Raw genomic sequence first — 10,571 nt, 5'->3', positions numbered from 1 at the left:
TTGTATTCGCAAACTTCCTAATGTTAGTCGCGTTCTATCTCTGTTCTCCACATCTAATATTTTCGCGTTTTCAAAGTCTGCTGTATGCCCGCTATTCGTTAAATGTTGTGCTAATGCAGTCGTTGTCTTCTTATTTCTTGCGTCGGTTTTAAGTTCGCTTATTCTAATACCGAGAGCGCGCTTCGTTGTGCCTATGTATATTTTATTGCATGCTTCGCTAGCTTTACCATTGCATTTGATTTCGTAAACCACGTTATGTTGTTGTTCTTTGTTTATTTCGTCTTTTGTTTTGCTAAAAATTCTATTGATCGTTCTATGTGGTTTATGTGCAAATGTTATGTTTTTGTTTTGAATGCTTTTTCGTATTGTTTTACTGTCCGTTAATCCTTGTATATATGTGACGCCTGTGTATCTTTTGTTGTTTGTAGTTTCGGGTTGAGTGTTGAAATGCGCTGCTTTTGTTTTGGCTTGTTTTTCGCTGTTGCTATCAACCTCTTAACAGCTTTGTGTGGATACCCGTTTTTTATAATATGTTTCTAATTTTCTGCTGTTGTCTTTTCTGAATTCCTGGTCACTTAAAAATCGTACTTAGGTGAACACAGGCATCGGACTTTTAACAACATCAAATAAAGTTGCTTCACAACATAGTATATTCATTGTAATATAATTCTGTGTTTGAGTCAAAGTAAATTTTTAACTGTTAGTGGGAAAGTCGTGAAGGACGATGATGCAACGGTAGCGGGTTCTTCGGCGTTTGGCGCAAACGATGAAAAAGCTCTTGCGAGCATTGTCCTCAGCATTTAAATCCTCTCAGGAAACGTGGAATAGACTGAAGGACATATACCAGCGACAAGGACCAGCGCAAAAAATCTCGTTGTTTGAAAAATTACTTTATCTCCGTAAGTCTGAAGGAGCGAGTATCAAGGACCATATCAACGAGTTTTATTCGGTGTCGGAGCAATTGATCGAGATCGGCGTAATAGTCCCAGAAGAAATGTTGACAATCATTTTGCTTTCGAGTTTACCGAAGAGTTACGATAATTTTGTCGTGGCGATTGAAACGCATGATACCTTGCTACCGCTTAAGGTTTTGAAGGTGAAACTGTTAGAAGAAGGTGAAAGAAGGCAAGATATTGGAGAACGTGGAGAAGAAGGAGAGCAGGAGAAGGCATTTGTCGGACNCCGCACATATTTCCACTAGTCCTTTTATTGATTGCTTCACAACATAGTATATTCATTGTAATATAATTCTGTGTTTGAGTCAAAGTAAATTTTTAACTGTTAGTGGGAAAGTCGTGAAGGACGATGATGCAACGGTAGCGGGTTCTTCGGCGTTTGGCGCAAACGATGAAAAAGCTCTTGCGAGCATTGTCCTCAGCATTTAAATCCTCTCAGGAAACGTGGAATAGACTGAAGGACATATACCAGCGACAAGGACCAGCGCAAAAAATCTCGTTGTTTGAAAAATTACTTTATCTCCGTAAGTCTGAAGGAGCGAGTATCAAGGACCATATCAACGAGTTTTATTCGGTGTCGGAGCAATTGATCGAGATCGGCGTAATAGTCCCAGAAGAAATGTTGACAATCATTTTGCTTTCGAGTTTACCGAAGAGTTACGATAATTTTGTCGTGGCGATTGAAACGCATGATACCTTGCTACCGCTTAAGGTTTTGAAGGTGAAACTGTTAGAAGAAGGTGAAAGAAGGCAAGATATTGGAGAACGTGGAGAAGAAGGAGAGCAGGAGAAGGCATTTGTCGGACGGATTCGGAAAAATGGTAATAACGCCAAAAGAAGCAGTTGTGAAAAGAGCAACAGGACAGGTGATAATATGAAGCATTCAAATTTAAAATGCTATAACTGTGGTCGTCGCGGACACTTCGCTGCAAAGTGCAGAGAATCCAAGAAGGAGTGTGCAAGAAATCAAGAAAAATTTTCTAATATTTTAGCGTCTGTTTCGGCAAATAATTTAAATCGCGATTCTGGGTTATTGACAGTGGATCGATCAGCCATTTGTGTTTGCGATCGTGGTTTGTTTGTATCGCGGGTGATCATAGCATTGAAGCTAGAGGATTGGCGACGTGTTACTAGAGATTGGTGACTTTAATGTAAAGCTTCAGAATGTACCAAGTTTATGTGCCTTCTCTGAGAAATAATTTCTTCTCAGTAAGTAAAGCTGTGTAACGGTCTGACAGTAAGTTTTGAAAATATGCATGTAATAATCAAATGCAAAAATAGCGCGATTGTAATGAAAGCTAAAGAACAAGGTGAATTCTTTGTGTTGTGTTTAAAATATAAGGGGCAAGTGTTTTAATGTTACACGCATCAACAATGAACTGGTAAAATGGCACAATCGGTTTGGTCATCTTAATTTTGAAAGTTTGTCTGAAATGATTAGTAAAGATTTAGTACGTGGACTATAAATTAAAGATCAACAAAGACATTTCGACGGTCAGTGTGTAACATGTGCAAAAAGTAAAATTTGCGTTAATAAATTTTCTCGCGTAAAGGAAAATAGTGCGCAGAATTTATGGCCGATTATTTATTTTGATATATGCGGACCAATGAATACGAAGTCACTTGAAGGATGACGTTATTTTGTAACGTTCATTGACGGTATATCACGATACATATGTTTGCGTATATTTTTTGATCAAGAGACGGAAGTTTTTTCCGCGTTTAAAAATTATAAACTTATGGCGGAGAAACAAACGAACTGTCAAGTAAAAATTCTTCGCAGTGATAACGGTCGCGAGTATTGTAGTAAGGGGTTTAATGATTTTCTTAAAGAAAGCCCTGTGTGTCCCATTTAAAGATGTTTTGCTCTTAAGCGATAGTAATGGATAAGACTCAGAAGAGAAAGTTTCAATCTAAGGGTAAGACGATAAAAATGGTGGGTTATTCCGATATTTCAAAAGACTGTCGGTTATATGATTCTGTTGCCAAAAAAGTAATCGTTAGCCAAGATGTGGTATTTATTGAGAACACATATGCTGATTCGGATAAAATGCAAGTAATTTGCTGACATTCGAACTTGGAAGTTTGGTGAGTCAAGAGCAGATGAGACAGAACCTGAAAGAGTTCTAAAAAGAATTAGTCAAGAGCAAGTTATCGAAATGTTCATTCAGAACCTGAAGTGAGGGAAGAAAATAGTGTACAATCTAGCTGCGTTGGCCGCGGTAGACCGAAAATTATTCGTACTGGTAGACGTGGACGCCTGAGAAAAGCGCGTAATGAACTAAACTTGTTAAAAGCGGCAGCTGTTCAAATACCTCAATCTGTGAATGAGGCTTTTAACAGCGAATTTTCAAAACAATGGCAAGATTCGATGCAGAAGGAGTATGATGCTTTGGTGAAAAATGAAACTTGGTCGTTGGTCGATCTGCCACCTGGTGAAAAAGCAATCGGATGTAATGGACGTGTCATCGGCGTACCTAAGTAGTGATCTTCATGATACAGTGTACATGAAGCAGCCAGAACATTTCGTAGATGAGAAATTGGTGTGGTTAAAAATTAAAATTATTTAAACAATTTTTATATATATTTCGACTAAATAATATTAAATGCTTACAGCCAAAAATAAAAATTCTGAAGTAATCAAAAATTTTCTTTTTGATTTACATAAATTGAAAAAGAACTTAATTCAATAATTTCAAACAATAGTAAATAGTATTAACCCTACAAGAAGTCTCCGAAACGCGTACCGAGATTGAATAAAGCGCTCTATGGTTTAAAACAGGGCGGACGAGAATGGAATATTAAGCTAGAATCAGTATTAGTTGATGTTGGCTTCAAGCCATGCGCTAGCGAACCGGGCGTTTACACCAGTGATTTCCAAAGTGGTCCAGGTGGACCCCAGGTGTCCACGGGAGACTCGACGGGGGTCTACCCTGGCGTTAAACAAATATGGGGGTCCACGAGTTGTAAGTGGCGGCCCACGAGTTGAAAATGGGGGTCCACGAAAATGTATTTGGTTGCGATAGTAAAGAACAAAAATGGTTGCTTGATAGCCTCTTTATTTAACTTTAATTTTTTTGAGTGGTGTATAGTGCTCTTGACGCACTGCTATACTTACTGTCACTTTGTGTTTGCATACGTGGGAAAGCCTTAACGGCCACCTGCAGACTAAAAAGAAACAGATGCTGGTATAGCACTGAGTGAGGCGGAAATTGCTGGCGGCAGAGATTTGAGCACTTGTGTCTATAATGCTGAGTTCCATGAGGGGGAATGCTTGTTTAATCCCAGCACTGAGTCCGAACTCACACACTGACTTTGGGCCAGGATCTGGGGAAGTTAATGGGGAAAAAGGGGAGGGGAAGCAGTTTACGTGTCTGCAGTGATAGCCAAGCTGGACTTAAGGCATTGGCCAGTCCTCTATCTAAGTACTTCTAAACTAGTTCGACAATGCAAGTCCCGACTAAATTATGTTGGCAAACATTACCAGCTCGCTTTACTCAGGGTGCCAGGTCACTCGGGAGCGCCTGGAAATGAGACACCTGACCACGTGGCCTCAGTCCGCTCAGACTAGGCATTCCACGATCCGCAACCAGTTATAGCACTCCCCACTTTGCTCAGCAATGACTGAGAGCAATGCAGGTGGGAAAAACTCATGTTGCCTTCAATATCAGAAGGTCAATCTAGTTTTTTGCTCTCACTAATAAGACGGTACTGCAGGCAACTTGTTGGATTGCTGACTGGTCACTTCACGTGGCAAATGATAACCCCATTTGCCCATCCTGCCTTGAGGAGGATGAGACGGTGGAACACTTTCTGTGCTTCTTGCTTGCTTGTTTATCGTCGATTTTTCTATATTCGGTCTTTTCTCTTTTGCCAGTTTATGAATTTAAAGTTTGGCGTAAAAAGATTTGTGGTTTTGTTGTTTCAAGTTTTGCGTTTTAAAAATGTGAGTGATGAATATTTTTCGCATCACTTTAAAACCCGGAGCGATAAAAATAAAAATGATGCCATCAACACAAATAAACCATTTTACAAATACAGTTGTCCACAAAAAAATAGGAGTGCCAACGTTTAAAATTTGAATTGGTCAATTCTCAATAAAAAAGCGGTTTTTTTTTAAATTTTTTTACACAAGGTAAATCGCAGAAGCTTTATTTATCTTTCCACAGTTCACACATTTCAATCAAAAATAAACAAAAATTAAGATCTCAATTTAAGTAAAAAAAATNATGCCAATTTTCATCGTTTGATCTAATCTTCACATTTTTTGATGAGTTTTGGGAATATGTTAGAAAGGGCAGCAGGGGGTCCACCGAAACCAGTAAAGTTTTGAAAGGGATCTACGAGAAAGGTTGCTGAACTACAATACGCGTCATAGTTTTTTAAAATATAACTAAATGGTTTATAATAGCCCATTTCGAAGAACGATCCAACTGGCTGGTTCCTCGTCAGATGGTGTTCCATGTATTAATTTATTTTGCTGACAACACAATCCTCCAACTTCTCCACAAATAGTGGATCCTGAAACCACTTTTCTTCAAAAATGTACCGTTCCATATCCATAGGTGAATCCATGTTCATGTTTTCCTCAGTCTTGAAGTAAAGCTTCTTCGTTTCCTTATTAAAATATATTTTGTCTGTGGTTAAAGCCTCATAACATAATAAATAGTCAGTCATTGGTTTAAATTTTCTTTCTGAATAATTTTTACTTGATGACTTTTCTTTTTGTATGTTTCTGTTTTGATAGAAAAGTGGATTGTAGGCAGTTGTGTACACATCAAATAGTTTGTTTGCAGTTGTGTATCGTTGATAAAAGAATGCGCATGCACATGCATTTATTAGCGTGGGATATACACAATCATATTTATGAATTCCTGTGGTTGTTAATTTAAAATAGTAGGTTTATATAATCACAACTCGTTGATTATGTCCATGAAAAGTTTAACATGCTCTTTTTTAATATAACAACTATATGTATTTAATAATTTCTCCAATTCCACTGCTAACATTTTTTGAACAAATCTCAAATAGGTTTAATTTTATAATGATAGAAAATGTATATTTGTTTTATCGTTTTAATTAGAAATTTTTTTTTATTGAATGTATTAATCTCATATATAAAATTTTTTAAATCAATATTTTCCTTATTTTCTCCATTATAATAGCGATTATATAAATTTATTAATTTCACAGCATTTTTAGGTTGTCTTTCTGTGATATAGCAATTACATGTTTCAGGTCCTGATTTAGCATTATTATTACTCCAAGGACAGATCGTATGTTTTCCATATATAGATTTTATCCAAGACCCATTTTCCGCCTGTTTAGTTAATATACATCCATTTTATATAATGCTTCTATGATGAATTAATATGCGTTCAAAATTCCTTTCTAGAAATTCTTCAATTTCGTAACTTCATATTGTCCTATTTAAATATTCGCTAAAAATAAGAACTACTTCCAACAGCTTTAAATTTTAACTAAATTCTTTTATTTCATCATAGCGCTATATATGTATAAGATATCGCTATATCGCTATATATATCTAAGAAAAAGTATATATAATCTGAACCCATTTATCAATGTTATTAAGTGTGTAGAAGGGTCTAAGAGAATAAATAATGGTTGAAAAAATAATAATTGTTATAGTTGTGCAATGATTCTATTTTGCTAATAAATTTATAGCAAAGGAAATTAGCATTTCAGCACTGATTGATTCACATATTGAAACATTTATTATTCGTCCACCTTTTAGTTATTCAAGATTAACATTGAAAGAAAGAATAACAATAGAGTGGTTATATAAATATCATCATGGATTGCATTATATAACTTGAAAGTTTAGATGTTATTAAAATGTTAAAATATTAGTTATTATTTGCTCCATATACAAGTGATCGGTATTTTCATCGCACATGCGCCATCATGTTCTGCACGACTGCATCATCGACTTTACGCGATGCGCACAACTACTTTGTTTTGCACTCTTCAATATTTTTCACTGTTTCACCTGTTTTCTTCAAGATTCCTTTGACAATTGACCAATATTCCCCAATAGGACGTAACTCTGGGCTATTGGGTGGATTGCAGTCGTGAGGTACAAAATTGATGTTATTTGCCATGCGTGCCATGTCCGCCTAGAACAGTGGCCTCTTCTTATCTGTTGATAAAGGACAGAAGACGCCTTTTGAGGCACTCATCCCGATAAACTTGATCATTCATTGTCCCGGATGGGAAAAAAGGGCCACTCTTACGGCCACAAGAACAAATAGCTTGCCAAACCATGTGGTTTTTGGAAATTTGGACTTCATTTTCAGCTTACAACTTTCAGGGGCATCTTGACGACTTGCAGCAGTATACAAATCTTGACCTGCAAAACATTTTTTAAAGCAGTAGGTTTCGTAGTCCATAACAATGCAGTTGTATTTTTTAATTTAGAATTCATACAACTTCCGAATGCGGGATTTCGCTGTAACATTCTACTTTGCGCCTCGGTCTGGCGCTGTTTGAGCTGTAGAACATCTCAATGAAGCTTTCCGCTTTACCTTTTGTACGAANTGGAAATTTGGACTTCATTTTCAGCTTACAACTTTCAGGGGCATCTTGACGACTTGCAGCAGTATACAAATCTTGACCTGCAAAACATTTTTTAAAGCAGTAGGTTTCGTAGTCCATAACAATGCAGTTGTATTTTTTAATTTAGAATTCATACAACTTCCGAATGGGGGTTTTCGCTGTAACATTCTACTTTGCGCCTCGGTCTGGCGCTGTTTGAGCTGTAGAACATCTCAATGAAGCTTTCCGCTTTACCTGTTGTACGAAAAACTGCAATCTCCGTACGGATTTTGCAACATAACGCGACAAAATCTTCGGATCNGAGCTGTAGAACATCTCAATGAAGCTTTCCGCTTTACCTGTTGTACGAAAAACTGCAATCTCCGTACGGATTTTGCAACATAACGCGACAAAACCTTCGGATCTCGCGAAAACGCACTGAGGACCTTCCGAGCACTGTTTTTATCACTTTGACCATGCTAACCCCCGCTCTCTGGTTTTCTCGTAACTGCCAGGCCTTATTTGTACCGTTTAAAACCAGTGTTGCCATTTTAGCCGTTTTCCGGCTAGATTTAGCCGGTTGCGATAGCAAACAGCCGGAGAAATTTCGATTTAGCCGGCAGCCGATTTGTTAGCCGCTTTGCAGAAAAAAATTAGCCTTTTTTAGCCGATTTTGCTATTTGCCTTGTTTTCTCAAATTTCAAATATGTATATATGTTTCCATTTTTGACTAAGCGACCCAAAATCTGTTAGAAATGGAGAAAGTTTTCATGTCCGGCAGGATTGTATGAAATTGGGCCTATTTCGCTTATTTTTATTTTAAACGAAGAAGGGATTTTCTTCATAAAATGTTTCTTATAAATGTCTTAATTTTAAGTGTGAAGTTTTATTCGCAAACTTAGAAAATAAGAAATGGTTTCACTGTTAAGACTCTTAAGATGCGTTTGTGTTTGTCTTCCCAGATAGCGCATATTCAATTCTGCCTAAATTAAAAAACATAATTTTTGCCCACTCCCAAAGGTTTAAGGTAATGGAAAAATGGATATTTTCAAGTAATATGTACACATATGTATTTTTTTAAACAAACGTTTTTGCTGAGAACTTATTCAAATCCCAAAAACCGAATGCCATCTTGAATGAAAGGAACCAACACTGAAGTGAGTCAAAATGAAAATAAAAGAGCACAAGTTTTTATGTAAAGCAAAACTCGCTGGGAATCCTACGAGACATCTTCCGGTCATATGACCGGTCATCTAAATGGGAGATCTGCAGTCTTTTAGCATCATATTTTACATCAGAATTGAAGGGATTTCGGAAAAATCTGACCAGTTCTTTTGTGTAACTGTGATTTTGCATCCCTTGTCAACATATGGCCTCGGTTGATGTTAACTTAAGGTCGTTGTTTTACTGCCTTAAAATTGAAGCCAAATTTTTACAGCGTTTTTTATGTGTATTGGTTTCTATTTGAGTGTATTGAGAATCGGCCAGTCTGAAAAGGCCTTGTAGGGAAGATTATAGGTTTGTTCGTCGAAAATCCAGCGAGAATTATATCAAAATATCAGATAGTAATAGTAATAAATATTTTTTTTCCGAGTACCTTTCAAATCATTGGAATTAACTAAATTAATTAAGTAAACAAGTATTAACTTACATTTTTCATTTTAAAATCGCTCCAGTTTGTAAATTTTTAAATTGAACGAACTTGTTTATTCAAATTATCGTCGACAAAAAATCCAACCATGTGCCACAATCATATCTTTTTCCTAATTGCATTTTCTTGCTGGCAAAACTTTTTCCGGCTCGAATTTGTAACTTCTCTCCAAGAAATGGTATTTTTACTCGTGATTTATTTAAATAAAACATGTGAAATTTAGTTGAAACATTTTAGCCGGTTTTATTTGTCAATTTAGCCGGTTCATCCAAAAAGTTCTGGCAACACTGATTAAAACCCTGCAAACTGTCGAATAGTGCAATCTTCAAATTTTTAGCAATTTTACATGTACTTAAGGCCGGATCATTTATAAACTCGTGCAAAATGGTTTGTCTCGTTTCTAACTCGGTTGCCATTTTTAACTCAACTAGGAATCAAATTCAAATGAAATTTCTTCTACGTCCAACTAAGGTCATGGTCAGCTGATGGAATTGGATTTTCAAAATATTGAAATCTTTTTGGGTAAGTTATAAGCTTCCCAAAGTGTCGCAGTGTGCTCACCCTTTATATAAATATACTTACCGCACAATTCTGTGTTTTCTTGATAAATTTTTTGTAAAGAAATTTTGTCAAAATTTTTATCAAGTAAAAGCTTCCTTCACATTCTTTGTCAGTATTTATAAAACAAAAAGCTCTGGGACTCCCACAAGAGTGGAACTGATTTCCACATGAGTGGAACTGATTTCATTGTCACATATGACAAATATGAATTTAAAAGTCAAAAGAGCTTTTGACTGCCGTAGCCGAGTAGCTAAAGATGTCGACTATAATTCTGTGTGCCGCAGGTTCAAATGCCGGCACATGGAGTATTTAATTGTTAGTTATGGCTTAATAAAAACCATATCTGTTTTTATGTTATTAGTTGTAAACATTTCTTTAGTCCGACGAATAAAAAAAGCTCAAGAAATGGTCATTGAAAAATTTAGTGAGCCAAATTTTCTTAAAAAGTACGAAGTTCTTAGGAATTTTCTACGCTTTCTACTATGGTTTGCTAAAGTTTGTTTGTGAAGCGTACAAGCATCCTTGTTTTGAACACAAATATATGCCCGTTCCATTATTACGTAAGGAAAAAAAGAGACAGCAGGCTGTAAAATATCAGATGTCAAAACTCCATGAACACTACTATTCACACACACGAAATAATAGAAATTAATTTCTTGACCCTTTACTTAAAAGGTCTGTACTTAGCTTTATACATTGAAATAATCAAAATAAGCATGATCGTTAAAATTAAGCTTGGGAACCCCGACTAAGCAAAATAAGAAATTTCAAGGAAAAGCTTAAACTTTTCGGCCCTGCTCATAAGTATTATAACATAAACAAATAAATTCACGTCTCTAACTGTGTTG

This window comes from Rhagoletis zephyria, unplaced genomic scaffold (assembly GCF_001687245.7).
Source record: "Rhagoletis zephyria isolate East Lansing unplaced genomic scaffold, Rhagoletis_zephyria_1.1 Rzeph_scaffold_07579, whole genome shotgun sequence".
NCBI classification, from domain to species: domain Eukaryota; kingdom Metazoa; phylum Arthropoda; class Insecta; order Diptera; family Tephritidae; genus Rhagoletis; species Rhagoletis zephyria.
This window is presented reverse-complemented; position numbering follows the sequence as displayed.